We start from the raw sequence: 26,954 nt of genomic DNA on the forward strand, positions 1-26,954 counted from the left end.
TTCAAAACAACTTAGAAAGATTTATTAAACACAGGCATCCATATAGTTTAACGAGCAAGACAGTAATGTACAGGTATAATACAGGCTTTACTTCCCGTTTTTCCCTTGGACAACGAAGCACGCTGACTCTGGATCCTTAACTTCTTTTTCTTGTTCCGGTTCTGGCTTTGAGGGAACCTCCTCACGTCCTTCCTGGCTCGTTGTCCTTCTCCGCCGTGTGGTCTGAACTTGGCATCCCTCTCTTACATCTTTCTGGGTGCATGGCCACCTCATGCCTAATCTCTTTGGGCTCGGCGATTGGGCCTCAGCTGCATGGCCATCTTTCAATTGGTTCCTTTACTCATGTACAGGCCTTGGCCTCTAGTCTCCCTTTTGTTCAGTACCTCGATAGCTGGTGCCAGGCCATGATTAGATTAATCTGCAGTCTGGCACCCCTTAAGCACTCAGGTGTGTGCTCATTGTGTCTCTTCCAAGCCATGCTTCAATCACCTTGGCTGTGTCACTTCCTTGCCAAGTTCGGTAGGGTGGTCTCGTCAGACGCCGCCCATTCAGGGAAAAGGCAGAGAAGTTCTTGCAGTGTTTTTTTTTTTAAATAGCAGGGTTTCAACCAGCTTCAGCCACCCCTACCGCCATAGCCTGAGCCAGCACGGCCACCCAACGCCTGTACACTGTCCCAAGAGTCCCAGGAGAGGAGAGAGAATCATGTACATCTTTATTATTTTAACAACACAGTAATTCTTATTATAGTAACAGGCTTTCCACATTATTTTTCCTACATCATTGGTATTTCCATGATATAACCAAGGCACTATATGTGCAACAGAAGGCACACAACAGCACCCAACTGAAATGGTTTCACACCCTGTTTCTGGAAATAAAGCACCACACAGGTCAACAACACAATTTTTCATATTATTGCTCTGCACGGACATTCCCCCAGTTGCCACCAATGCTCTAAATCCACCCTGCAATATAAAAAGCGTGAATTCAAAGCATTGGGAGCCAGCACATTTTTCTACTTGAGATGTTTTGCAATACACGTAGGGTTTGAAAGAAAATGTTAGCAGTGAAGTCAATGTCTCCTGGTGGGTGCTTCAAGTCACAATTGCTACATTCTGACAACAAATTAATCTCTTACTTGTTCTATTTTAGAATCTGCTGCCAGAATCATTTCCTTCAAATCATAAAGGACGCATTATGTTTGCAATTTTCTTTCATTCCCCCCTTCGTAATAGCAAACGATGACAAAGGTAGAGATTTGCAGAAAGTTATTTTAGTTTACAGCAAAACAAAATTAAAATGCATTCGTCAAGAGTTAAATTCAGATCACCTGGATGAAACTAACAGTCCGAATGACTAGATCTCATGGGTTCTCAATAAGAAACCAGCTGGGTTAACTGTTGAAGAAAGATGCCTTTCTCTTATTACTATTGATCAAATTCAGCTTAATTTTATCAATACCTCAGATTATGTCGATGCATCCTTTGAAATTAGTTTTATCAGGCCCATTCCAGTTCACAATGGACACAAATCAACATAATAAACTGTTACAGATTTGCCACTGATTGAGTCTAATGTAGTGATCTTACTTTGAAGAACCATATCGATAGAAAATGTAATAAAGATCTATTTACACCAGTATCAGGAGCTGTTTTGTTTTTACTTACTTCAACTACCAACTACATCAACGTTAAACTATCCTAGGTGCAGTTCCTGCTTCCTTGATGGCTGAACAGGGTAAATCTGGTGTAGTACTAAACCATGCATATACCAGAAACGTCTCACATTTAATTCCAGATCTGTGTTGTTAGCTGATCTGAGATGGAATAGCAGTAGGGGTTCCCACAATTGGTATCTGTTCCTGGAGCCTTGGAAGAGGAAACAAAACCCATACCATAAAGTGCATTTGTTTAGAGATCAGGTGAGCAAGGGATTAGGCGTAGCCATGATGCCTCCTCCCCATAGTCAAACGGCCTGATGACACTTACTGTCTAGGCTCACGCAATAAGAATGAGCACTTGGGTGAGGTAGAAGATCGATGCTGGCACCATGGAATTCTACCTCAGCAGGATTCAGTCTCTTGAGGAAAGGAGGAAAATACAGACAGGAGGGAGTTAACAGCACAGGAACTGTGCCAATTGTGAGATGTGTACAAAACTCGTGTTCATACCTACAGTTGCTTAAATGATATGCACGATTTAGTCTGTACTGGCTAACAGAAAATGGCACACGATGATACACTTCTGAATTTTCCTTCAGTACACTTAGTAGACAACTTGGCTGAGATTGGGAATTCGCTGGGTGGGGCATCGAGGGGCAGTAACTGGTTACACGGTTGCCTCTTGAGGCCATGATTTTTTTTAATATTCTTTATCTTTCTAAAGTAGCCATATGATATGTTGTACAGATTTACAATGAAAATGTACTATTTTTACACAGCCAATACCCTACGGCCAGCAATTTATACTTGGTCTGCGCTAGTGCAGTTTAATAAGAGTGGATGGCTCCCCCAAGTTTATCCAGTGAGCAGTAGATCGAGACAAAGTCAAAATACTGCGGATGCTGAAAATCTGAAATAAAAACAGAAAATGCAGGAAAAGCTCAGCAGGTCAGGCAGCATCGGTGGAGAGAGAAACAGATTAAACATTTCAGGTCGATGTTTCATCAGAACTCAATCTAGACAGACCAGGTTCAATCCTAGGTCTGTGCTGAGTTAACTGTTGTCAGTTGGGACAAATATGGGGCCACTACAGTAACCTCAGCATCCCTGGATTAGGGGTGAGACAATCAGGTGGCAACTCCTGATCACTATCCAGTGAATCCTGCTGGGAGTACATGGACATGGGCATTGGACTCCTCAAAGTCAAACATCCCATTGACATTCCCTGTCAAGGCTCAGATATTAATAATGGCCACTTGCACCCAGTGAGGATTCAATAACTTGAAGAGACTAAGAGAGGGGAGAAAATTGGCAAGAGAACAAAATAAATAATAGGGACGGTTTACACTGGAGCCTTGTCAACTTATACACAATACTAGCACAAAATAAAATATTTATTACTTGTGCTTCTGATAAGAATACATTTGTGCCACATTAAACAACAGAATCTCATTTTCTCACAAATACAGTGAAGCAAAGCATCAAAAAATGACTGAATGTGGTGCATGTGCTCCAGCAAACATGGTTCATTTACTTACAGTGATAATTTCAACAAAAAGTGGCAACATTTCAGATGAGTTTATAAAAACAATCCATAAGCGGGAATCACTGGATAGTGATCAGGAGTGGCAACCTAATTTTCCCTTCCCTAATCCAGGGTTACTAAGGCCAATTGTGGTCCCCCCCCTCACCCCCACCCCCACCCCCACCCCCACCTTTATCCCAACTGATATCAGGATCTAGAGATTCAATGACACTGGACCTGTTTTACGGTGTCCAATATGGCGGGTGGTGCTGAGCCGGAGGTGCACGCCCATCATAGACATTAAGAGAGGCGTCTAGGGCCCATGCTTGAAACAGGCGTTAGGCCCAATGCATATACAAATAAGAGGTCTAATGTCTCTTTGACACCCACTTTACAAAATTAGTTTGCCCTGAACGCAACCTTGCCAGGCTGGCTAAGTTGAGTAAAACGTGGTCTACATGCGGCCTTAGAGGGACCGCTACAGGCCGCCACCAAAAAAGGTATGTTTTGTAAAATATACTTACCTGAACGTGGAGTCGGGAGGAGCAGGAGTGCTTCTCGCAGCTTCACTGCAACTCCGAAGACCCCTTCCGATTGCCCCCCTCCCTCTCAAGCTCACTGCCCCTCTCCCTCTCCCGGTCGCCCCCTGCATCCCAATGGCTCCCCCCTCCCACCCCACTCCCAGGACTTACTTGAGGGCCGCTGCCAGCGATGCAGCAGCCTGAAATTGCAATCCTCTTCACCGGCGAGCTGCCTGGGGATGCCCAGCAGTTGTCTGCAGTTTGCAGGTGTTATGTAAATGAGGCCCGGGGCCCAATATCAGGTGGACCTTGGGCCTACCTGTTCTGGCGCAGGGATTGTTCTAATTCCTAGGCCCAGTTTCCTTAATGACAGCTGGAAAATCTGCAACATTCTCCAGTCTGACCAGCAGAGGGGACTCTCAGTAAGTCCAGTGTGTATCACAATGAGAATTCAGCCAAAATACACCATTATAAATCATTCCTCCTGCATCCTCACGATGATGAAATCAAGACTCATCGCATTAATTCTAGCTCTACTTTATTCTTTCCCAGGACCTCAAAACTGTGAATCTCTGTTGAGTTAGCTGATCTTAGTCAGGGCAGCAGCAGGGGAATTAAAAATGCCTCAGTAGCCCTAGGCTAGAAAGGGGGTTAAGCAACAAGAGCTCCCACTCCCGATTGCTTCTTCAGTGACCCCTGCTGAAATGTGAGCATGTGCAAACATTGGATGAGAGCAGGACCAGGCTCAGCTACGAACAATTTTGTTGCTCTTTCCTGCACTATTTCTAATCCGAGTATATCTTTTTTTGTGACTCGGTCATCAGAACTGAACACAGTATTGTAAATGTAATCTGACTAGCCTTCGCCTTAACATAACTTCTATAGACATATATTCTACTGCTCAGGCTATATATCCCAACATTCCACTAGCTTTTTAACTAATTTGCTGCATTGTCTAGACATTGAAAGTGATTTTTATAAGCCTTGCTGTGCTAATTTAATTCCATTCACTGCACACCCATATCCTACATTTTTAACCTATGTATACTATCCTACACCTTTCAGTTTTAAACTTAATTTATCACATAGCTTCCTAATTACAGACCCCTATAGTTAATGCTATTGCCTGCCTGCTTGTTGATCAAGCCAAACAATTTGGTTTTGTGTCTTTCATTGGGATATCAATTCACCATTCTTATTTCTCTGTTCTCTTGAACATATAAAGATACGGTCCATTCTCTTCTGGGAGCTAAGGCCTTGAAATCAAAATCATAGTTCAAGATTAATTGTGAGCTTATTAGCTCTGTATTCCACCTCTGTTGCTCCTCCCCTTCCCAAAAGCATCTTGAATGTAAATTAAATTTAGACACGATTTTTCTCAGTTAACCTTCTTTAGCCAAGATCAATATATGATAAACATTTTATTCTGAAATGGCAAGTGATTTATCTACTTGCCATGTGTAGCGTGATTTGCTGACTACTGCAATTCTGCAAAAGATGTCCCAGAGCAATGAAGATGCCAGTTTCTGAGCAGCTCGAAGCAATAACAAATCACTTGCCTAATTATTAAGCACTGTGAATATAAATCATCTTAAATGAATTTAGTTACCGATCGCTTGCTCACAAACATGATTTATTTTACACTGGTTAGACAATAGCAACTCACCAAGGTTACTTTGAAAGCACCTCCCAACAAGAGCAGCCAAGACGTGGGAAGACCATTACCTCCAAGTTCCCCTCCAAGTCACACAACATCCTCACTAGGATATATATCGCTGTTACTCATCATCACTGGGTCAATATCCTCAAATTCCCTACCTAACACTAATATAGGAGCACCATCACCACAAGTAGTGCAGTGGTTCAGGAGAGGGCCCACCATTACCATCTCAGGACTAGGGATGGGCTATATATGTGGCCTTGCTACCATCGACCGCATCCCGAGAACAAATAAGAAGAAATGAAAATGTCATGTCGCTGGTATTTTAAATGAAGTGCTGTATTTCAATCCTTGCTCCTTATGCTTGATAATCAGTAAGAAAATTAAATTATAGGAAGGAATATCTCAGTAACTCAACTCCTAACCAAAAGTTATGTGATCAGTTCCCAAATCTACCCGTCACTCAAACCAACTGGGCTAGTTGGTCAGTTTTCAGATGGGTCTCTAGCTGAATTCGCAAATGAAACAAAGTGCAGAACCTGACATCATCTGACTCCTCTTTGTGAAATCAAGCCTTTTCCCGGAGATGCTGGGATACTTGGAAGCCATGTAGCGCAAAATTTGCTGTCAACTGGTTTTGCTATGTCAATAACTAGTTCACCAGATTAGTGATACATTGATAAGTCTGAAAACTAATCAGCTAAGCATATTGACCAAAATGATTGCTTATGCTTAAAAGTGCTGAGATTTGGAAACTAGTCACTAAACTAATGGTCAGATTTTCTTTGTGGAAACCTACATATCTGGCTTTGTGCTTACAACTGTTGACATAAGATTCCAGAAGTAGTCAATATTTGTTGGCATATGTTGACATATAATTTTTTTTAAATTGGCTTACAACATTTCCTATTTATTGGCTAATCTAGTCAGCTCCAGAAATCGACACTACAACTACATTAAATAGAGCCACTGACAGCAGTCATTAAGAATGCACAGACCACTGTGCCAACCTCTGGGAGAGATGCTTGGATAATATGGTAATAGAAATAGGACAAAATCGAACGAGAAAAATATCCAGGAAATTATTTTCAGGTGGTGTCGGCAATATTAATATTTTCAAAACAACTATTCTCACATTGATCAGGGCAGGAAATGTAGCAGTGACATTTGGCATTCAGAAATTTTCATTAGCCTCAGGTATCACAAAGCTCAGAATTGAAGAAGATTAATGGTTGTCTTATAGCTGGATAGCAGGAGAAACAAAAGTAAAATTTAACAACTAAATGGCTCATGAAGACATAGAAGCACTTGGATCAGCAGATGTATGGAGAGAGGTGATTATCCTATGAACTGTACACACTTGTGTGTACCCGCTAGCATTTGTTGAATTTCGAGAAAGTTGCAACATGAAAACTGGGTTTTATACAGGAGGTGGAGTAACACCGTAGAGTTGCACGGAGTAGTAGAATAAGATTCATGTCTAGAGTTTCCCACAGCAGTTCCCAATCTCAGTTGCAAGGGTGGGAGAATCAATGGCTAAATCTTGCAGTGAAAACTTACAATGGAGTATTGGTAGAGACCTAAAATAAGCACAATGCATGGTATTGAGGAACCTAAAGAAAGAAAGCAACAATGAATGTTAAAATAACTGCCAAAAAAAAAAATGACTTGAAAGAATCAGGCTTGAAGTCCCTAGGCACAATTTTCTCAACAGTATGGAGATACCCTCAAAGGAGAGGAAACAGTTGATACTCAGTGTATATTAAAATTAATTCATTTTCACCAGTTTTGCACTAATGTATACATTTAAAAAGGGAGGGTGGTTTACAAATAAGTGCTCTTTGTGCTCTTATGAAAAGATAGGGAAGTGTCCTTTAGGAAGTTATAGCAGAACCTCAGTCAATCTCACCTCTAACCTACTAAAGTTAAAATGTCAACAGTAGTAAGGTGGGTGTGCAGGAGTGAAAATAAAATATTACAGTACGTTTTAAAACATTGAATTATATCCTATCCCTTTTCCAAGCTGTAGTCTGCTATAGAATGTTTTACTGAGTCTTTAATTGTACATCAAAATCCTGCTATTGAACAACTAAACTAAAACAATGGTCTGACTAAGTGCAATTTCAAATTCAATAAAAATGATAAAAATTTCAAATGCACTTTAGTGAGCAATTTAGATAAAGCAAGATTTCAGAAAACCGCTTAGATACGTTAATGGTTATCAATAGCACAGGTGAAGTATAAAATAATTTTAACTAAATTATTTTATTCCTCCCTTGTGATTAAATATGAGTCATTCTTTCAATGATTATTATTATGCATTTCAAATATACTCTGCCTAACACCAGTTCTTGGAGGAAGAGAATTAGAAAATTGAAACATTCAATTGTATTAGCATGATTTAGTAATGTAAAATATAATAATGTGTAACATTGAAACCCACACATCCACTGCCATGCAATCTAGTAGAACGCCATTAGGCATTGGTACAGAACTGAATTCATAAGCTAAAGTGATCTAAAATTGGTTTATTTGTGAATATCCAAATGTTGCTCTTGATACGATTGAATGGAAAGTTGTCCCTACCACATACATGAAACAATTTGCCTTTAAGACAAAACAAGACACTTTTTTTTAATGTTTCAAAGGGACACTGTAGCATTTTAAAACAGTTGGGGAAGGTTCCGTCCGCCCCACCATTCCACCCCATTTGTATGTGCACAACAGGTGGCCTGTACTTGGTTCACAAGATATATTCTGGACCAGCTTTCGACTGCTTAAGGGGGTCAGAAAATAATTTTCCAGATCTTTTTTGCCTAATTGGCCATGGGGTTTTTAAAATCTGATTTTTTTGCCTCTCCCAGGAGATGACATGGCTGCTGGTGGGTAGGGGGTGTCTAATCATCATGCACGGGCATCACAACTGTGTGGGGCAGGCTTGATGGACCAGATGGTCTTTTCCAGCCAGTCATTTTCATATGTTTGGATATCATAAGCATTGTTAAATCATCCCCCAGTGCAGGCATAGTCACCTCTCTGATCAAATTTTTATGATTCTATGGTCATTGTGAATATATCATTATGTTGCTTGTGCGTGACATGCAAAAGACAAAACTTAAGCTGAGCTCTTCTAGGCTCTTTTGCTTCCCAATTTGTTTTGAGGGTATCCAATCCTCTTTCAGATTTCTTCTAAATCTTTTATTTCTTTGCCCCAGTGTCCTCCAGACTATGCACCAACTATACTCAAGAGATGGCCTGTTTCCAGGCACTTGCCAAGGCCATGTGGAACCTGCTGCTTGTTCTCTTTTCCTTTCCTTTGTTCAGGAACGACGAGAATTGCAGCAACACAGTGTAAGAATGCATTTGTAATGTCTGGAATTGAGCACAAATTTATTTCAAGTGTTTCAGCAATGTGGTAATCAATTGGAGGGATTCAGAATGATGCTGACAGCAAGGAAGGCAATACCTACAAGGTTGATATCGATGGCTGATTCCCAGGGACACTAGGCTGAAGGCAATTGATCAGCTGGTATGCAACTTACTTCAAATTTCTAACTCTCCATCTAAACTCTGTGGCACTTCTGTATATTTGCCCATAACTGCTTTAGTGCACATCGTAGTGCACCGTGAAATAGGCAATGAAACTATTAAGAGCTGTACCAGACTGCAGTCATTTATAACTCTATCCTTTGCTTTATTTGTATGTGAATTTTGTCCTCAAGATGAGCATTGTTAGTGCTGGGGATTGGGACAACCATTAGAGGCAGAGTATAGCCCCCTCTGCTGTATTGTTTAAAATCAGTTCACCACATATCACTAACAAAATGAAAGCAATCTAATTCTACTAAAGGTTCTGTGGCAGTAGGATCAGGAGAAAAAGCACCACACCAGCAGACCATTGATATTGATAATAATTCCACTATACAGTCTACTAATAAGTCAAAGTGCTTTTGTGCAAAAAATGAATTTTGAATTAAGCAATATAAATTACACCACAAAGTGGGAATGTAAGTGCTAAAAGAAATTGAATTATCGGACAATTTGAATTAAGCAACTTTGACAAGAGTAGACTGTAGTCATTACTAGTTCTTCAAGTCCGTGCCATTGCTGAGGTTTCCTTACCTGAATAGCTGTCTGCACTGAAGACACAGGGGTCAATTTTGACTTCTGGGCAACCGAACGGCCAATTGGCCATACCTGCAGTGAAGAGGCGGCCAGGATTTTGAGGCACCGGCCTCATTAACATCGGACCGGCGTTGCTGCAGGCTGCCAAACAGGCATATCAATGCAGGTCGCCGAATTGAGGCCTCCCAATATCAGGCCACGCAGTCACCAGCAAGTTAAGTGCAATCGGGGTGCTAGTTTGCACATTAAAAAGAGTTTCCCGCCTAAGACAAGCGGGCACTTCGGGCACCCAACATTAGACCTCTTTCATTGGCGTTAATGGGGCAGTAAGGCTACCAACCCCAATTTTGAGGCCGTTAATACCAGGCGATAGAAGTGAAAATTGACCCCACCGTCTTGGCAATCCATATTGAACACTGACTCAGATGAACGCCACCACCCTTTGTGGGAGCAAAGTCCCACAAACAGCGGTGTGATATATGGCCAGATAATCTGTTTTAGTGATGTTGGTTGAGGGTTAAATGTTGGCTAGGACACGAGAATGCCCCTGCCCTTCTTCAAATACTGGGATCTTTTACATCCACCTGAAAGGGAAGACAGAGTTAACGTCTCATTCAAACAGAACACTTATCTGTCAAACATATTATTATGATTTGACCTTAATCTCCTGGTGGTGATGTTAAGTCCCAGCAGAACCTATAGCTTGTCATACTTACCATATTGATTTTTTTTGTTCTAACCCTCTAAAGCTATTCTTCATCCATTCACCACCACTGTGACAACGTATGGCACTTTCATGACTGCAAATTAACATGCAGTCCACCAAATTTAAAAAACACAAACAAGATAAATCACTATTAATACTGCTTCAGTCAAACCAATACATAGCCAGCTAATTTTTTTGCCAAAATTGAACAACTTGAAAACTGCTTTCTATACAAGGACAAGAGAAAGCATAGGCCAAGAAAAGACCATTTAACTCATCAGAGCCATTCTTTCCATTGATCAAGTGGAGACTAGGCACTTGCCCCTGTGCGAAATCAGAGAGAATCACCATGGCTACCCCTGAACAGGATGTGGAGCATCTTACAAACTGGATAGCCAGGTGGTGAAGGATGGCATACTAGAGCCAAGGCTTTATTTACAGAGATCCATATTACCACCACCATCCTACCCTAGATCTGCTCTCTTATAAATGGTTACAAGCACGTTCCCAATTGATACACACCACCTGAATACAATTAACACTAATTGATATAAATCACATGGATACAATTAACAGGGCAGCCTGTCTCCTCAACTGGGGAAGGCAGGTGGCGTGAACACACTTTGAGAGGAAAAGTGGAAGAAGAGAAAATAGTAAACTCCAGGACATCATTTTTTAGCTTTAAAATGATTACCCCTCCCCCCACACACACAGTTAACATTTATTTTTAATTTCCTAAATGAATCTAGTCTTCAGCTTCTTGAAAATCACCACATGTGGCTACAGCTGTAGACCGAAGCTATGGCAGAGTTCTATTCACCCAAATAATAAATGGCATCGGTGGTAAAACTTGGGATGTTGCAATCCAAATAGTTCCACTCTTTTAATAGAATCAATAACCTTTGTGTGCAAAACATTTTCTTGCATTTTGCTAGTACCACTTCATAGTGCTTTAATGGAACATTTTGGAGGAGTCTGAAAAGCTGGCACGACAACAAGTTGATTAGCTCTATAAATATGTTAGCAAGGCCAGACATTTTTAAGTTGTGTATGACTTTCGGCTGCTAGTACATCATGTACTACAGTCTGCTTTGTTCACTTGATGTACCATATTCGTTCCATAGAAAATGAATGATGTGGTGAAATAAAACATGTTTTTATCTTCCAAATAATGATTTAATATTCCATTACCAGTCCTTTTATTATTCTGCACTTTTCTTCTCTGTAAGCTTTTCCACAATTCAATTAAATATTTGAGCCTAGAAATTCAATTGTGCTGCATCTGTTTTACAGACGTAAAACTGGTGCCTAAGGGTCCGATATGATAGGGGGCAGGCGCGCGCTCATTCCACACTGGAAATGTAGCACCTGCCGTATTGGATTGGGCTCCTCCGTAGGCGTCCAGTTCACGTGCTGGAAGTATTGTAAATGCTCTTTATAATAATTGAATAATACTTACTGTAGGATCCTATTGTGAAATTGGTCTCCATGTGCTAAACTCGCTCAGCAAATCATGGCACGAACAGGCAGAAAGGGCCCTGCAGCAGCATTATTTAAAGGGTTCATCCACTCCACACAGGTTAGTTGTCGATTTATCCTTTCAGGCTGCTGATTAACGTCTGTTCCTTTTTATGCCTAGTTTCTGCATTCCACAACTGAATTGAGTAGAAGGGGCCGATATTCTCTGGAATTTAGAAGAATGAGAGGTGATCGCGTTGAAACGTATGAAATTCTTAGAGGGCTTAACAGGGTAGATGTGGAGAGACTGTTTCCCCTGGCTGGAGAGTCTAAAACTAGGGGGCATAATCTCAGGATAAGGAATGGGCGATTTAGGACTGAGATGAGGAGGAATTTCTTCACTCAGAGGGTGGTGAATCTTTGGAATTCTCTACCCCAAAGGGCTGTGGATGCTCAGTCATTGAGTATATTCAAGACTGAGATCGATAGATTTTTGGACTCTGAGGGAATCAAGGGACATGTGGAAAGTGGAGTTGAGGTCGAAGATCAGCCATGATCTGAATTGAATGGCGGAGCAGGCTCGAGGGGCTATATGGCCTACTCCAGCTCCTATTTCTATTATGTTCTAATTCTGACTTCTGCTAACAACTTTGTGCTGGCACTGCACTGCTTTTGACTGCCTTCAAGACAGTTTGATTGCAGTCATGGGTGGTCTGGTAGGTTAACCTTTGGAGCTGGAGGACGAGGGGGAGCAGCGAAGAAGACAGGAGAGAGCAGGAGCAGCTGGGAGAAGAGGGAGGAGGAGGAGGACATTGCACAGGAGACCATAACCACAGCCGGTCTGCAGGGAGCACTTCTCATACCTCAACTTCACCGAGGAGCAACTTGTGAGGTGCCTGCGCTTTACCAAGGAGGCTGTCTCCGAGCTATGTCACCTACTGCAGCAACAACTAGAGCCTCAAACCAGGGCATGGACAGCACTGCCTGTGGCTGTCAAGGTCACCATGGCCTTTAACTTTTAATGCAATGGCTGCTTCAAGGCTGCAGCAAGTGACATGGTCTGAACCATTGCGCATTAGCTCATTGGCAGGCTGCCCAGTGCACCTAGCATTTCCTGGTGTACGCTCACCAGCCTTCTTCAGTAGACTGGGCCCTCGAAGTCAGCATCTGCGCCCTCTGCAGCAGATCTAATATGTTATCTTTCCCTCTGGCGAGCTGGCATCTGTGCTGCCCTAGCTGCTGCACACTTGTGGCCGGTGATTCACCACTTGAAAACCCCTCCGTCAACCTACGCTCTAAAGCACACATGGTGCCAGTCTCTGAGCTGGTGCTTGCTAAGGTGAGATCAAGTGATGTGACATCTTCAGAAAGGCTGGCCTCCTCTTCCTGAAGTGTCACAAGGGCCTTGACGTTTGCAGCAGCTGAAATGAAAGAGAGGATACGAGGGTCGGCTTTTAGTGCAAAGGGGGAGCAGAGATGGCTGAAAGCAGCTGTAGTTTGTCATGTAGAGTGTGTAGGGGGAGATGGAATGGAAAAAGAGGATACGTTGTGAAGCACCCCAGCACGATGTCTCTCCAGCGTTACCACTTGCCACGGCCATGACTCTCCCCCTACCCGTGATGGCCAGCACGTCTTCTTCCAGAGGGGAAAGGGCATGCAAGTGGGCTCTGCCTCCTTCGGTCACCACCTCCTGCTGCATGTTGTGTGCAATCATCTCCTGCAAGAAAGAAGGGAGTGTGTTAGTGGAGGGCTTTCTGCCCTCGGGAGATGGGGAACAGGATCTCCCTCCTCCTGTCCACAGCCTGGACCAAGACCCCCAACACTGCATCCTAGAACTTGGGTGCCCTGTCTCTACCTCATCCAGCCATTTTACACCTTTCACAACGTTTCCCTGCTGTTTTCAGCCAGAGTGTACCTCCCCTTTAAGAGGCGCTGGCTGCCTTTAAGTGACACCAGTAAAGCCCGATTTCCCGCCCCTACAAACAGGCATGCAGCCAATAAGCAGCGTGGGTAGCACTAGCTTCACGCCCGACTCATTATAATGAGCTCGCAGCACCAATTTTACATGGTCCCCATAACCATGTGAACGATTGTAAACAATTTTACAACACCAAGTTATAGTCCAGCAATTTTATTTTAAATTCACAAGCTTTCGGAGGCTTCCTCCTTCCTCAGGTGAACGTTGTTGGGAACGTTGTCGTTCATTTCCAACAACGTTCACCTGAGGAAGGAGGAAGCCTCCGAAAGCTTGTGAATTTAAAATAAAATTGTTGGACTATAACTTGGTGTTGTAAAATTGTTTACAATTGTCAACCCCAGTCCATCACCGGCATCTCCACATCATGTGAACGAGCATGTGCAGTGCATGCCCCACCACTGCGTGCCCGTTTTTAGGCTCGATCGAATTTCTAGGCCTTGATGTTGAGATAGATACAGGGCTTTCTCGTGGGTTCTGTATTTAGTTTTAATTAACAGCTGAAGAATTGTTGACTAAACATCCTTATTCTGATTCCCTAGAATGCAAGAGTATTCTCTAGTCATAGGAAAGTAATGTAATCCATGGCATGTTACACCTCTGTATAATGAGTATCTTCATTTACAATCTCAGCCAGTCTGTTTGCTATTTTAAACCCAAGCTGTTGTTAAATGACCACTGTATTCGTGACAAAGTGTTTGGCAATCATTTTTCTAACTGTAGGATGGAGAAAAGCTGAAGACCCATATGTCATTTCTGTTGTTCACAATAGCACAATGCCAGCACATGTGCTGCACGCACACAGAAACATTAACACTGCTGTATAAAGAACTGGGTTACTGGCTGAGATGGATTACAAGGCAGTAATCTGATCATGGGAGTCAGGTGATGTCCTAAACCATCTGAACCCCAAGATTTAATTCTGATGAAAGGTCATCTCTCTCCAGAGATGCTCCCTGACCTGCTGAGAGTTTTCCAGCATTTTCTGTTTTTATTTCCCAAGATTTAATTACTGTCTGTTGTGTCCACCCTGTAGTTTTTACATTATGTGGAATTATTTATTTTTAAACACCGTTCCTTCTTTTCTTTCTGTGCTGTTCGGCTCGCTGCGTAAATGCACTGCCCATTGTGGTACTGAGTCCACAGTTAGTGCACCAAAGCACTCATTGTATATTTTATATTCATTTGCATTGCTGCTGACTATTACAATTGAGGAACAATTTTGAGTGTTTCATTATCACTCCTGCCATTTCCTACTTTTCAACACAACTTTGCAGATGAACGGTTACGTTGAGGTAAGTAACCTTAGTGAAGGGTGAGTGGCACAATGGATTAGCACAACAGCTTTACGTCTTGCACCCAGGTTCAAATTCAGTCCAGGCTGAAAGTCTCCTTTTTCTGCTGGCTTTCAGGTTTCGGTGTGCCATGAGTTTGGACAACCTCAAACCAGTTCCTGGTAGGCATAGGGTCAACAAAAAAAAACTACTCATAAATTGGCAATCACATTTTCTTGAAAGAATCGGTCTGTTTTCATTAGGACAGGACAAAAGAGATTATTGGGTGATTTGCTAGAGGTGTTTAAAACTATGAAGGGATGGGACAGAATAGATAGAAAGAAACTGTATCCAGTGATTGAGGGGTCCAGAATGAGGGGACATAAATATAAGATTAAATGTAAGAGATTTAGGATTGCGAGCAGGAGAAACTGTCTCACACAGAAGGTTGCTTCATCAATGACCTCCCCTCCATCATAAGGTCAGAAATGGGGATGTTCGCTGATGATTGCACAGTGTTCAGTTCCATTCGCAACCCCTCAGATAATGAAGCAGTCCGTGCCTGCATTCAGCAAGACCTGGACAACATCCAGGCTTGGGCGCATAAGTGGCAAGTAACATGCGCGCCAGACAAGTGCCAGGCAATGACCATCACCAACAAGAGATAGTCTAACCACCTTTCCTTGACGTTCAACGGCGTTACCATCACCGAAGCACCCACCATCAACATCCTGGGGGTCACCAGTACTATTGGAGTTAGTGATTGAAGCAGGACTATGTCAATATTTAAAAGCAAATAAAGGAGAAGACCAATCCATAACCCTTTCACTTCAATATCTTATCAAGGAACCATCTGGGGTTGACCACCCAATCTATGCCTAGAATATATAATGCATATATGCTTGTAGTTAGCAATGTTTCCAAACTATATACTACCTCGTCCTTATGAGGTGTGGATGAACTTCAGAAGGATGGTGTTAGCCATCTGAGAAGTCAGAGTGATGAATCTTCATCTGCAGAAGTGCTATCCATTGTTCCAGGAGCCTCTGCTCCTGGGTAACTTCACCTTCTACACTGGCAGCTGTATCTGGAGCAGCTGGCTTAAATGTCATCTCCCTTAATCTCAAGGAAACTTGTACATCTAAGTGCCACAGTTTTGGTCTCCTCATATTGTGGATGATGTGAAGGTTCAGAGCAGGGCATCACAAGAATGATTCCCAGGTTAAACAAGCTTAAACAACCTTGGTCCAAACATGGACAAACGAGCTGAATTCCAGAGGTGAGGTGAGAGTGACTGCCCTTGACATCAAGGCAGCATTTGACAGAGTGTGGCACCAAGAAACCCTAGTAAAATTGAAGTCAATGGGAATCAGGGGGAAAACTCTCCAGTGGCTGGAGTCATACCTAGCACAAAGGAAGATGCTGGTGGTTGTTGGAGGCCAATCATCTCAGCCCCAGGACATTGCTGCAGAAGTTCCTCAGGACTTGTCCTAGGACCAACCATCTTCAGCTGCTTCATCAATGACCTTCCCTCCATCATAAGGTCAGAAATTGGGATGTTCGCTGATGATTGCACGGTGTTCAGTTCCATTCGTAACCCCTCAGATAATGAAGCAGTCCATGCCCGCATTCAGCAAGACCTGGACAACATCCAGGCTTGGGCTGATAAGTGGCAAGTAACATTCGCGCCAGACAAGTGCCAGGCAATGACCATCTCCAACAAGAGAGAGTCTAACCACCTCCCCTTGACATTCAACGGCATTACCATTGCCGAATCCCCCACCATCAACATCCTGGGGGTCACCATTGACCAGAAACTTAACTGGACCAGCCGCATAAATACTATGGCTACAAGAGCAGGTCAGAGGCTGCGAGTGACTCACCTCCTGACTCCCCAAAGCCTTTCCACCATCTACAAGTTACAAGTCAAGAGTGTGATGGAATACTCTCCACTTGCCTGGATGAGTGCAGCTCCAACGACACTCAAGAAGCTCGATACCATCCAGGACAAAGCAGCCCACTTGATTGGCACCCCATTCACCACCCTAAACATTCACTCCCTTCACCACCGGCGCACAGTGGCTGCAGTGTGTATCATCCACTGGATGCACTGCAGCAACTCACCAAGGCTTCTTCAACAGCACCTCCCAAACCTGCAACCTCTACCACCTAGAAGGACAAGGGCAGCAGGCACATGGGAACAACACCACCTGCATGTTCCCCTCCAAGTCACACACCATCCTGACTTGGAAATATATCATCGTTCCTTCATCGTTGCTGGATCAAAATCCTGGAACTCCCTTCCTAACAGCACTGTGGGAGAACCGTCACCACACAGACTGCAGCGGTTCAAGAAGGCAGCTCACCACCACCTTCTCAAGGGCAATTAGGGATGGGCAATAAATGCTGGCCTCGCCAGCGACACCCACATCCCATGAACGAATAAAAGAAAGTTACTCGGATAGGCTTAAAAAGTTGGTCTATTTACTTTAGAGATGCACAGACTTCAGGGTGATTTGATTGAGGTATATAAAATAGTTAAAGGGCTAGATTGTGTTGCTGCTGATAGATTATTTCAATTTGAGATAATGGGGACGACCGGGGTCATGCATATAAGTTGCACAAAAGTAGGCCAGGTTAGATGATAGGCAGTTCTTCTTTTCCCAGAGGATAGTAGATGGCTCATGCAGTGAATGCTGATTCTCTGAATACCTTCAAAAGAGAGCTGGACTAGTTCCTGGCTGGGGCGGCGATCATATCTTATAAGAGGCAGGTGAGATAACAGGTACTACAAGCATAGTCAATGCGATCCCCTTATGAGGTCAGAGAGGGATTTTCCAGATTTTTTTTCCCCCTAATTGCCCTTGGGTTTTTATCTTTTTTTTGTTTCTTCCTAGAGATTACATGGATGATGGTGGGTAGGAGGTGCCTATTTAAGATGCCTCAAGCATCACAACTGTGCGGGGCAGACAGGATGGACCAGATGGTCTTTTCCTCCCCATCATTTTCAGGGGAAAATTTGCAGGGCTCTGGGGAAAGAGCAGTTAATTGGTCCAATTGGATAGCTCTTTCAAAGAGCCGGCACAGGCATGATGGGCCGAATGCCCTCCTTGTGTGCTGTAAGTTTCGATGATTTGTCTGTATGTAGCATTCTTGCTGCTACAAACACACTGTAAATGTATTCCTCTATCAGTTTTAGCTGCAAAGCATCTTTCCTCAATAATTCATGTACTTTGTGCTCATATTTAGGCCACGATAATGGGGAGCATTTTGCTGCACGAAGTAATCAAATTGCAGGTTCAAATCAGACAACGCCTTTTTAGAACTCTTACCCTAAGAAGATTGTGATTGCTCTTGTGCTAGTTAGTACCTTTCTAACAGGATGTGCTATGACACATGTGGGGACCTGAGTGAGAATCTAATCCAGCCACCTGAGAGAAAAGTCACCTTGTCTCTGACACCTTTTATTGATTGCAAGGAAAATTAGGTTGGGCATTCACAATCCAATAGTTACTGTGACAAACGGATCAAATTGGCTGCAAAACTAAAGGTCATTTGAAATTAATCTTTCTGGAGACTGCTTGGCCAGTTTGAGCCCTTGTAATTTTCAAAGGAAGTACAAGGATGCATAATACATGCATTACAATGATTTTTTACTTAGATATCATGTAGATAGCACTCCATAGAATGAGTTAAGGGCACAGCACAACAAGGCAATAATTCCAGCTGCTACAGTTCCGTTTCTGATACCAAAGGGGAGAATTGCACCCGTTTGTTTAGGCATTAAGTTAACGTTGGAGGGACAAATTTCAGGTCGCGATCTCACGGGCCTGATCTCCCCCGGAATTGCACCGTCTGCCAAATTGGGAAGTGGAGATTACTGGGGTGTGCAGAGCGCCTACCTGAAATAGGTATTAGGAGCCTTGCTTATTGCAATTTGGCTGGTGCCATGCATGCTCCGCCCAGTTGTTCCGGGTCTTGAGCGGCCGAACCAGTCGTCCTTAAAGGGACTGCTGGGGGCCACTCAAAATAGGGTAAGAAAACTTTTTAATAGTTTCAGTTCTGCGGAGCCAGGAGGAGCAGTAGCGCTCCTCCTCACTCCACAAAAATACTGCGACAAAACGAGGTTGAATTTTCCCCCGACATGTTTTGGCTAATAATTAAATGTCTTTGAGATACATCCTAATGCTTCATTACTCCAGTTAGTTATATCTTCACACTGACCTAATGTATAGGAAATGGTCAATAATCACATAATTTTGTTCTTTTCTGCCTTTATAATTGGACACCCCTCATTTTTTTTATTCGTTCATGGGATGTGGGCGTCGCTGGCGAGGCCAGCATTTATTGCCCATCCCTAATTGCCCTTGAGAAGGTGGTGGTGAGCCGCCTTCTTGAACCGCTGCAGTCCACGTGGTGAAGGTTCTCCCACAATGCTGTTAGGAAGGGAGTTCCAGAATTTTGACCCAGCGACGATGAAGGAAAGGCGATATATTTCCAGGTCGGGATGGTGTGTGACTTGGAGGGGAACGTGCAGGTGGTGTTGTTCCCATGTGCCTGCTGCTCTTGTCCTTCTAGGTGGTAGAGGTCGCGGGTTTGGGAGGTGCTGTTGAAGAAGCCTTGGCGAGTTGCTGCAGTGCATCCTGTGGATGGTACACACTGCAGCCACTGTGCGCCGGTGGTGAAGGGAGTGAATGTTTAAGGTGGTGGATGGGGTGCCAATCAAGCGGGCTGCTTTGTCCTGGATGGTGTCGAGCTTCTTGAGTGTTGTTGGAGCTGCACTCATCCAGGCAAGTGGAGAGTATTCCATCACACTCCTGACTTGTGTCTTGTAGATGGTGGAAAGGCTCTGGGGAGTCAGGAGGTGAGTCACTCGCCGCAGAATACCCAGCCTCTGACCTGCTCTTGTAGCCACAGTATTTATATGGATGATCCAGTTAAGTTTCTGGTCAATGGTGACCCCCAGGATGTTGATGGTGGGGGATTCGGTGATGGTAATGCCATTGAAGGTCAAGGGGAGGTGGTTAGACTCTCTCTTGTTGGAGATGGTCATTGCCTGGCACTTGTCTGGCGCAAATGTTACTTGCCATTTATGAGCCCAAGCCTAGATGTTATCCAGGTCTTGCTGCATGCGGGCTCGGACTGCTTCATTATCTGAGGAGTTCATTATTTGTGCTTGTTTCATGTTTCCTTCATCCAATATACATTACCCTTCAGATAATTTACCTGAATTAAACCATTTTTGGACCATTTATTCGATATATTCAGATCCCTTTGAATGCTGTCAGTTTCTCCTGCACTGGTCACTGGACTGACTTGGCATCATCAGGAAATTTGCTAACATTACTATAAATGCACTTTCCACATTATTTTTGAATATAGTAAAGAGTGGGGGACGCTGTTGGTAGCCAAAGTTTTGATACATGTCTTTTTTCTTGAGAGAACCTGGTTTAACATCAGGGTTCAATCTGACTTGCTTGTAATACTCCAATGGCCTAAGCTCGACACTAAAAATATCCTGGAACAAATTGTGAAACATGTGTTTAACTTCTAATGAATTTCTGATGGTAGTTATCTTTTCTGAAGTTAAATTATTCAGACTATTTTTTCAGTTCCATGGACTAGATTTCAATCTTGTCAAGTTAATACTTGAGGGAAGCTGTTTGACTGGATTTCTTTTAATGAAATATTAATGGCCCATAAATTGCTTTAAAAAGAATGGTGAGCTGAACAGCGCTCACTGTTGTTTGTGGCGAAATCCAGGAGCAAGTTCTGGTGTTCGCACATGCGCAATGACGGCGATATGACAGCTTCGAATGAAAGGGATATCGCCGGTTGGAATCTGTGGAATCAATGGACCAACGGCAACTTGCTCATCTGCCTAGCTGGAAAGTAACTAATATCACCACAAAACAGGTACATTTATAAATACCAGGTCTAAACTATGTTTTAACAGCACGGTAAGTCTTAATAACCGCCAAAAAACTAAAAATTAACTTTTAAAAATGTGGAGTCTCATTACTCCTCATTTTAATCGTTTTTGGTCATTAAAAAATGTTTTTTGTTTAAATTTTTTTAAATTTACAATTTAATTTGATTATTTCTTACCCTCTCTTTTTCTCGCTGTCTATAACTGTTTTTACAAATGATTTTATTGTAGCTTTCACTTGCTGGATTTAACGTTCCAGCTTGCAGAAAATGGTCGCAGCTCGTCAAAAATGCTGCAATCTGATTGTTCGAGGGGAGAGATCAATCCTTTCACTTCTCCCATGGGTCCTAGCTTTGCTTGAACTAACGCCGGGCTCTTCTCAGCTTCCTTTTCGAGGAAGTGCACCCGGTAAAGACCGTGGTAATTTCGTGGGTTAGTATAAATCTATGGAGCGGTTCCCGCTCCGAGCAATTTCTGGGCCGTAAATGTTTTTCTATTACTTTGTTTGCCAAGTCTCTCTTTATCTGCTTTTAACTATCGGGCGAGCGGAAAGGTTGACCACCTGATCCCTCTGGTGGGAGGCCCGATCCATTTCAAGAGCCCGGCAAGCTGCGTGCTCGGAATGGGTAACCCGCTGTATCCCGGCTCTGGACCCAGTGCAATATCGGGCCGGCAGGAAGTCAGGTACGGGACGGAATGGAGGGGAACTCCCCTTTTGTCTTCTCCGAATGTTGAAAGAGTATTTAATAAATTTGGGCAAATAAGCTCAAAGCAGAATTAAAAATTTTGTTTCCAGTACATTTTCTTTCCATCTCATTCTTTTTCTATTTGGGGTTGCTTGCCTCACAGAAGAATGCATTCAGGGCCCGCTGCTGTCTTTTCCATGAATACAGTCCATGCTGATCATCTTTAAGTGACCTCAGCACCTCAGACATTACTCGTATCACCCCTGAGAAACCTCCTGAGTGCCTCTCTGCAATGAATTCCAACCATGGACTCATGGTTGAGATTTCTGTGTGTTCCATTGAGAATATCTCATAAATCGAACAGAAATCTCAGCCTAGACCTATGAATTTCAATTCCCAATTGGAAAGCTGTAAGAATTCTCTTAGTCCTTATCAGCTTTACACTTAGAACATCAGGAAGCATTGAATGAGAAAAGGTTGTTTGCCCATCTAGCCTATTCTTTCATAGACCATGTACTGCATCATGGGCTCTAAACCTATTTAATCTCCTGAGGGAAAATTACTAGATAAATAGTCACTGATCCCCAAAGATTATCTAAAACTCCAAAACATTCATCTTTACGTTGAGGGTGGTATATTAAAAAAGCACTCATTAAAATGTTATTAACTTAGTAAATGAATGTCATTTATATGAGGTTAAATCATTAAGAATGTGCTTTGAGTTTTGAGAGAGAAGAAGTTTTGTGCATTAATGATGAAAGTGTCCACTGGCTGAGACTGAAATCCTTAACCAGAACAGAACAAAAGCAACATTCCTCTCAGGTTAAGCTCTCTTCAGTGTTGGAAATCATTGTATTAAAAAAAGCACAATATAATACTGCAGTTGTCTAATCACCATAGCTTATCAACAAATATACATTGAAACTAAAAGACTGAAATGCCGAATTCAGCAATAAAAGATTTTATGTGTTACTTTTTCCCAATCTATAGTATATATAACTTCCAAAAGGTCACATTTAATACAGACATCAGGGTCAATTATAATACAAAACCCAATATTTATTTTGCAGGATTTTTTGTAGCTATCCTTTTCTCGCGCAGAACCTCCAACTTGCTTTTTATCGTACAAACTACTTTGTTATTTTGGTTGGGAAATTTTGTGAACTAGTGTGGAAAAAATGTGGTTTACTTTGGAACAATCAACCAGGAAATGTCTGTTCCTCATCAGTAGGGGCCATAAATGATTTTACTGGTACAATGTGCAAGTTGGGAGTCAGTTTGTGTCACTTTTTCTTCTGAGGCAAAGGCCCCATAAATGAGTTGCATCCCTCTACATTGCTGAACCAAAAAGCCACTTTGGGCAAATATTTTATAAACTACAAAGATTGGGTAACACAGCTGTTTTCTGTTTTTTTTTGAATAAAAGTTTTATTCGTTTTATCATAATACTGCATAAATTCATCTTAAATACAGCTTTGGGTGGACCTTAAGTCTCCATGATAACAAATAGTGTGTACATGAACTATAAATCATATGTACATAACTGCATCTTACTAAAGCCATACATTAATCCACCCTGCCAGATAGCAAATTACACCAAAACAGCTGTATTCAATAATATCCAGCGCTCTCTTTGTTTAGCAGTGTTTTAAACTTTTACTTCAACTAAATGTTCCACAGTCTTCTTTTCTGTAAGCAAAAGTGCCACACTATATAAAAAATATAATCTTCAGGATTAAAAGGACAGCTATCTTCACATTAAACCATTTGTTTGTTTAATTAGACCAGTGTTTTTCATTAACTTTCTGTCAAGAGCCACAATTCCAAACAATGTCTTAATTGAATGCTACTCTCAGGCGTACTCCAATACACTGCACCATGGAGTAATGGGGTTTAGATCTGGATCCATAGATACCACAGGGCAAGCTCTTAGTTTCAAATGTGCCTGCATGGGTACTTATTGAGTGGTGGCCATTCACCTTCCGCAGGAAGGGATAAAAGCACGGGCTGATACTTCAATTAAAGCTATTGGTCCTATATTTTGAGCTATGTGGATAATGAGAAATTACCATTTCCTAAAAGCCTTCCTTTGTTCTCTTTCACTGGACAACAAGAAGACAGAGATCAGCCACAAATGCCAGCCATGGCAACATCCCACAACCAAGTGCACCATGATTGGAGGCCCAGAGACTTATGGAGCAGCAGGTCTCCCAAGGGCCACAGATTCCGAGGAGGGAGGCTGCAAGTGACCCACAGACCACATCATGAATACCATTGAGTTAGGTTAATAGTATCACTAGGTCATGGTGGAGAATTTCCCTCTGCTTTTAGCCAGCATTCTTGTCATGCTTGCCCAGCTACAATGTGCCTCAAATGATGACATCCTCATTGGTGTAACCATATAAGACAATTCTCCACTAGATGTTGACTGTCTTCAAACTTGAAGAACCATGACCAGGTCTTTAGAAACTACACATGGAAACACATTTGGAATATAGCTAGCACACAAACAAACTAGAGTCCACAGCCAGTGGACTGTATTAAATGAATGCATTGACAACACTATAAATGAGTCAAGAAAACTGAAACTCCTCACACAAACATTAGCAATGTTATGAATCAATTGCAAGCAATTTTCAAATGGATTATGACGTGTGAGCCATGGGTAGTAGTGACCCATAACAACTTAGAGGGAGCAAAACAATGTGAAAACCATGCAGTGAAAATCATACATAGCAATGGTTGATCAGCCCACAGTATGTCACAATGTGCGGCAGAGTGGCACCAACTGTGTCAGAGATGGCAGGACATCACAGGCAATTTTGAAAAAAAAAGTAACAGAGTCTACCACGAGAAAAATAATCAAACAACAAAAAGTGTGAAGAACTGAGAAGAAATAGTTGAATGAAAGTGAAGTTAACTTTGCAGCTTAATCAATCTGTAATATGTCATCAACAAGAGAAGTGCATAAAGAGGAAACTATTCCAGCTCTTCCACTGTGACTGTAACTTATTACTATCAGTCTCTCAACATACCTGACCAGCCTTCTTAAAATGGAAAAAGATACTGAAAAGATGGGAGTAATCACTCTAAAAAACAGAGAATGCATTTTAGCATTGATGATTTATGATGGTAGCTGAAAAATAATGGCCACAACATAGCAGAAACCTCTTATCTCTGACATGTATTCTGTTCACATTAATATTTACAAAAAATGTGACAATTTGTCATTTTATTTTTATTGGCCATTTTAGGTGGCCTTGTCAATGTAGATGCGGGCAGCAGTTGCAGACTGATGGGTGTGTTATTGTCACATGTAATTACCTGAAACTATACAAGAAAAGGGAAAATTTATTTTACAGTCTCTAAGAAAAGCAATCTAACATTGTTGAGACATGGGAAGGAAGGAGTTAAGTTGAAAATGAGCAGTAAGGATAGTTGGGACATATGATAATGCGTGTGTGATTAAATTAGCAGAAGACAAAGGCCCTGATCACCTCAGCAATTGATTAAATTAGCAGAAGACAATGGCCCTGATCACCTCAGCAATTGATTAAATTAGCAGCTTGAAAACTCATTTGCCACAGGCCGAAACTGGGTGCGGCTGAGACTGCTGAGTGTTACAAACTGGATAGCCAGGTGATGAAGCATAGACTACCCGAGCCTGGTCTTCAGTTGCTTCCAAGCCTTTATTCACAGAGATCAACGCAATCCACACCATAGATAGTTCTCTTATAAATGAATACAAGAGAGATCCCAATTGATACGCCCCCACCTGAATACAATTAACACTAATTGATATAAATCACATGGATACAATTAACACTGAGGGTAGCACAAACAGAAAAGAGGGTGATGCATCAATGCACAAACTTATAACCAATCACAGAGTTAAGGGAAATATGATGTGGCGATGCCGGTGATGGACTGGGGTGGACAAATGTAAGGAGTCTTGCAACACCAGGTTATAGTCCAACAGCTTTATTGGAAATCACAAGCTTTCGGAGGCATCCTCCTTCATCAGGTAAGTGTAGGATTCCGTAAAGGTACAGCATATATAGTCAGAGAACAATGCCTGGTGATTACAGATAATCTTTCCAACTGCCCGTTATCAAGGCAATCAAAGGAGTTGAATGGTGTTCAGACAGAGAAACATTACATACAAGACTACTGAATACACAAACGGTCAGAACACAAAGACAGAGAGAGAGAGACAAACACCCGAAAGGCAGAGAAAGAGAGAGAATGACCAGTTGTATTAAAAACAGATAACTTTTTTTCGCTGGTGGGGTTACATGTAGTGTGACATGAACCCAAGATCCCGGTTGAGGCCGTCCTCATGGGTGCAGATCTTGAATCCTACACTCACCTGACGAAGGAGGAAGCCTCCGAAAGCTTGTGATTTCAAATAAAGCTGTTGGACTATAACCTGGTGTTGTAAGACTCCTTACATTTAAGGGAAATAAGTGGGAGATTTGAATGTATAAAAAGGGATGGTTCAATTAAAGCTATGGTACTGTCTGAAGAGCTCGTGCCTGGGCTTGACTGTATCCTGCTTGTCGCACTGCAACATTGAAATAAAGGCAAGACAAGAAACAAGGACCGAGTCTGCCTATCATCTTACCCGACGGATTTAACTTCATTTAACTTCAAACACAAATACTAGAATAAATAGAACACGTCAGAAGTGGCTGGCAGATCAAACTATTGATTTGTCTGGATATGGCAGCTTGGAGGGAAAATAATAATGGGTTTCTGGAGGCATAAACTGCTGAGCGTAACCCAAACCAAACAAACATCTATAAAGATCACAAATCGACATCAGAATCTACTCAAAATTAAAACTGGGTAATTTTGATCAATCAACCTTGGCATACTGCTCGAGCCCTAGGCTCAGCATCCTGCCCCACATCTGCTCGTTTACCCAGCCGCCTTCTCCCACTTCCGAAATATTATCCTCTCCCCCTCATTTAACAAAACGCTAATCCATACCTTCATCATCTAGCGACTCAATCTCTCCAAAGCTCTCCTTCCTGACTTCCATCCTCCACAACTCATTCGAAATGCTGTGGTCCTGTACCCTCATCCGCACTAAAATCACATCCCCATGGCCCCCCCATCCCCACTGCATCAACTTTAGGATCCTCATCCATGCTATCAAATCCATCCATAGTTTTGCTCCAACTCAGCAATTTCCTTCAGCTATATGCCTCTGCATTGCCCTCTCCACTTACCTGTCACTGGCTGGCTCCTCATTCTGTACTCCATCATTGGCAGCCTGTTATTGTTATTTAAGCCACTCTGGAATTCCCTTCTTCAACCCTTCCTTCTTATCAACTCTCTCCCTGCTTCAGAAGCCTCCTAAAAGGGACCTCCTTTTTGACCGTGCTTCCATTCCACTGTCCTTGTTTTCTCCTCTACCCTGTAAATCTTAG

The 26,954-nt window shown here is 42.4% G+C and overlaps 1 long non-coding RNA gene across 1 annotated transcript; it reads right to left on the bottom strand.

The window, feature by feature from the left end:
• Positions 1-26,954, bottom strand: LOC137324252 (uncharacterized). Its single transcript, XR_010963572.1, has 4 exons — positions 26,754-26,954; positions 13,270-13,372; positions 11,657-11,881; positions 1-668 (listed from the first exon to the last, which is right to left on the bottom strand). It is a non-coding gene; the product is annotated as an uncharacterized lncRNA (long non-coding RNA).

The sequence above is a fragment of the Heptranchias perlo genome, chromosome 8 (genome assembly GCF_035084215.1).
Source record: "Heptranchias perlo isolate sHepPer1 chromosome 8, sHepPer1.hap1, whole genome shotgun sequence".
Lineage (NCBI taxonomy): Eukaryota > Metazoa > Chordata > Chondrichthyes > Hexanchiformes > Hexanchidae > Heptranchias > Heptranchias perlo.